The sequence below is a fragment of the Amphibalanus amphitrite genome, unplaced genomic scaffold (genome assembly GCF_019059575.1).
Source record: "Amphibalanus amphitrite isolate SeventyFive unplaced genomic scaffold, NRLGWU_Aamphi_draft 002275F_arrow, whole genome shotgun sequence".
Taxonomy (NCBI): Eukaryota; Metazoa; Arthropoda; class Thecostraca; order Balanomorpha; family Balanidae; genus Amphibalanus; species Amphibalanus amphitrite.
In genome coordinates, this window is record NW_024883758.1 from 42,968 (window position 1) to 47,758 (window position 4,791).

A 4,791-nucleotide genomic window follows, 5' to 3' on the forward strand; every position below is an offset into this window, starting at 1 on the left:
TTACTATTTGAGGAGGGTGCGTCTGTCCGTTACCGAGGTCCCGACTTGGTCGTGCTTTGCGTGGACTACAGGCCAGACCGTTGCACCTAGCCCGATGAAATTTGCACAACTCATAGATCAAGGATGCGCGACGTGCCTTTGAGGGGTCTCAGCTCGATCGGGTCGATAGGGAGCGCGTGGCGTGTGCCCAAAAAGTGCAAATTCGCGTCATAGACTTTACATGTATAAATCGGCTTGCAAAATCGGTCGAAAATGGCTAAATTTGCCCGACACGGGTCCAGTTCCCGTGCAATATCTTGGTGACCAGGGGTCCCACCGGCACGGGGAAAACAGCATCGTGTACAGAATTGAACGGGCTATTGAATGGTGTACAATGCAGAGGATAGCACGCGCCACGTGCACCGGGGAGGGCACTTTTATTTGAAAAATTGCGGTTTTTGAGGGATTTTGGAATTAATTTTATTTTTAGGTGACCGTTAAATGGAGCGAGTTGAATCAACGCCTATTTGCAAGAGAAAGGTACCGCCTCTCACATAAAAATTGTGGAAAGCTGATTGATCCAAATCAAGGTGGTGCAAATCACAGGAGAAAATGGTGTTTGTCAATTTTGTGCCACTTTATTAATCACACGGGGTTTGCTGCATAACCTGATACCTTTGGCAATTGAATATGGTACCATTGGATAGAGCATTCAATTCTGTCCAATATTCACTCTTCATTTTTGCATAATTAGCAACAGTATCTTTAAAAATGTAAATGTTCCAAACCATTACATTGTCATTTTTAGCGAAATTCATCGATGGCCCTCAAAAGACTTCACGCCAGTTTTCGAATCATTCTGAAGTAGAACGCATGATAATACGACACGGGCACCTCGATGCGATGTATCTTTTTGTTTTCTTACAAAATGCTTGGCCGTCAAAAAGCAATCGAACGAAATGGATATCTACCAACCAAATCGACACAGACCAACCCACGGGTCAAAAAATCCCCCCTTCGCGTTGCGGAGCACGCGGGTAACCCTAGTTTTTTACTATTACTGGTGTATAGTAGAATAGTGATTTCAAGTTTACTAATCACTGTTGCCCTCTGTCTCATAAACAATAGTGAAAAGTAATTAGTAAAAGAGTAAAATTTCCGATCTCAGTAACGCTTGAAAACGAGTCATGAGACCTCCGTGTGGAAGATATCTTTTTAATTTTATTTTGATCGTCGAAATGCGGTAGACACCGTTGCAGTTCTGGCTATATATCTTGGTAGCTACACCAATGATCGGCACGGGACCAGCATCCACGTATCGATAATTGAACGAGCTATCAAATAACATCGATTTATGCGATGAAGGCACCGGCGAATGTTTGATGAATATTGAATCATGCGATTTGGAGATAGCTGGCGAGACTATATATTGTTTTCGATGAAAGGGGGTCAGAGTTTTTAAAGCAGGCCCCCACGGCACACCCAATTTTAAAATATTTCAGTATTCCATGCGCTTCTTGCCATTAAGTTAAGGATCCCTGCAAGCATGTTGGTTTTGACTTTTGACCTAAATTGGCTCGAACTCAATTTTAAGGTCGATATTTATTTTGCTGAGACCTTTTGTCTGGTCACTAACATTTCATTTTCGGTAGCTGCTTCATTTACAGCGCAATGCAAAGGACAGGGAAACACCCCCGGACCTGGGCACTGGATTGGACTAGAGTTTCCCTGGGTTGGATTTCCCTGGCTCGGCTAGCCTAGTCCGTACCATATTTGTGCGTGGCTTTAAAAAATGCACATCTATTTCAGTTGCATGTACTTCGTTGTATATACATATTCACATGGTTATATCAAAGATTACAAACGCACAACCGCACAGACACTTACGTATCTACAACATATGGGCGAGAAAAGAGATGTCCCACGTGCCGCCAGTACGGCCCAATGTGAGCTCGTACATACGGGCGCTCCGTACGGGCGCTCCCGCGCCGCGGTCAAAGTTGCTATTTGCTCGTCGGTCTTCTCCTTCACACCATGTGCAGTGTGCACGGTTGGTTATTTGAGCACATGACTTCGATAGCCGGCAGATCCCACTCGTCGTAGCTGACCGTCACCTACAACGCTGCTTGTAGGTGGGCATGCGAGAACGTCGCACACAATAGCCCCAGTGGATGGCATCACTGTATATGTAATGCATGACTCCGTCCGACCAACCGGTACAGTCATTAGAAGATCCAAAAGTTATTTGATATGCTGGGGGAGGCATGCTTCCCAATTATGTGCTTCATTTTTGCTTTTTCAAAAAAAAAATCATATTGTGATATATTATGCTTATTTGTGCTTTTTATCAAACTTCTTATAAAAGTTGTTGGTTTTCCTCTCAATGTGAGGAAAAATGCGTAAGTTCGTACCTTTGGGGCGCTGCAGAGGGGGACAAATACTCCAACGTGCCCCTCGAACCATCAGTGGTCACTAGGGTGGCACTTAAAAATCAATTTTGGATTTGTAATGCGTGCGGGTGGTTTTCCGGTTCCATTCCCGTAAAAAATAAGGGGGGCAAAATTTCATGGGAAAATATTGATGTTTAGAGGTCGCGAATCAAGGTCAAAATTGAGATTTTGGAAGCAGATTTCAACATCATTAAAATCGTTTCTGACTTTCCTATTACGCTGTAGTCGGAGGATAATGAGGCATTTCTTAGTCATTTTCATATTGTTTATTGATATTCCATGCAGCTTCGGTCACGCCAGAACGCTGGTCTATTTACTCCACTACTACAGTTCCTCCTCTTTAGTAGATTATTTGCGCCTCATTGGAGGGAGGGGTACCATGGGCAACGGACACCCAGATCACTTTGTGTGTAGCCTGGTTAGCAATTGCAGTCGATCTTCGGGTGTCAGGTTGGCGTTTTCTGTAATCTTTTCAACGACATGGAGAAAGAACTGGCGCTAATCTTTGTCTTTCATGAGTGCCTCCTACAGCAGCGCCATAGCGCGCCTGGTGAAGTCATTCACCACCCGCAGCTCCCGGACTACACGAGCTGCGGTTTGGTAGCTGCTGTCCTCCCAGTGGCCTTGGTCATTGATGATGAGCCCCGCGTCCAGGTCGTGTATCCTTGAGAGCTTTTTGAACGATGGTGTGAGGGAGCTCGCCAACGTCTCGGTCGCGAGAGCGGCGTTCATAGTGTCCACTAATGACTTATGGGGCGGGTCCTCGTCCTCCCTCTCCTACAAGTCTACTGTCCGCACCATGTCTTGATTGAGCCCGAGGGTCGGGGTCTAAAAGCTCTAGAGTCACCAGCCGATCACTCAAGTACTACAGGTGACGGCCGAAGACCGGGACTGTCGCCTTCGACAGCTCCTTGTCAGGGTAGGTGCAGAACGAGTTCACGAAGGTCAGGTCCAGAGCCGGCGCAGTGACAGTAGAGTCTCAGACCAGGCGGCGGCAGCGGCGGCGAACTTGCAGGCAACGAACAGCGCACAGCGTCTGATGACCTGGGCCTCGGCCGCCGTCAGCCGGAGCCGCTCCCTGAAGAGGAAGGCATCCACAGTGCGGATGGTCTTTGCCATCCACCTAACTCAGTGGAGAACTCTGAGGCGGAGAAACGGATGCCGTGCTTGGAACAACTCCACCGAGAGCAATTACGCAGAGCTCCAGAAGTTTTCGGTAGTCTTCCCGGAGCTAGGCATAGTCCAGCGCTGGAAGCGATGGAAGCTGACCAGCAGCTCGTCCCACTCCGGAACGTCGTCGACGACGAACGCCACCGGTGTGATCCTGTCAATGAAGTATGAACTCCCACCCGCCTTTGAACCTCTTGAACAGCCGGATGTAGAGGCCGCTCGAGATTCTAGGGCAGGTGGAGAAGGCCTTCTCTAGAACCAGCACGTGGTGCCGGCAGGCCAGCTGGAGGACGGGCCGATCCAGCTTCTGCTCGATGAGGGGCGAGGGCTAAAGCCCCGTTCACCAGCATGCTGTTCGCCGTCGTGGCGTCGAAGCAAAAGGCCGCAGTTCCGCTTCTCCCGTTCCTAGTCCCCCAGCGCTGTGAGCATGGTCTCCTGTGCTTGGATGGAGGGGAGTTTGGGAACGGCGAGGATCTTGGCCACCCCAATCCCTCCCCCTCCCCATCACCAGGACCTAGAATCGGTCGACGCTCCTTCTGTCGCGGCTCAGGATTCGCGGTTCAGCCGGAGTCGTACCCTAAGTTCCGTGCCGCAGTTGATAACAGGTTCACGTGTTCTTCACACATTCTTCACACGGTTGGGCAGTTTGACCCGGTCGAGTCCAGTTCACTGTTCACACACACACACACACACACACACACACACACACACACACCACACACACACACACACACACACACACACACACACACACACCACACACACACACACACACACACACATACTTGTAAAGTGTGAATTATGAGGACACCGCACGTAGGCCATATTCGAGGACACATCGAAGACTGCGTTTGGATTGACTCCTAATTTCATATGAATCATTGGCACAGTATCTGATATTACTATTGACTGTTGTTAGCTTTGGCCCATTTGAACTGGTGTTATGTGACGTTGACCATCCGAGGACAATAGGATCAGGACAGTGTGTGGTCGTCATACAGATAGGCGAGATCAGAGGACATGTGTGGATCGTCCATACAGTACATGGTTTCTGAGAACAGAATGCGGAGTTGCCAGACAAGACATGATTTCAGGGGAATCACAAAATTTATACTCGCGGGATGACATGTCACGGATAAGGTAGCGGTAATCGAATATTAACCTCGCCGGCCGAAGGGAGGCCGCCCAAAAG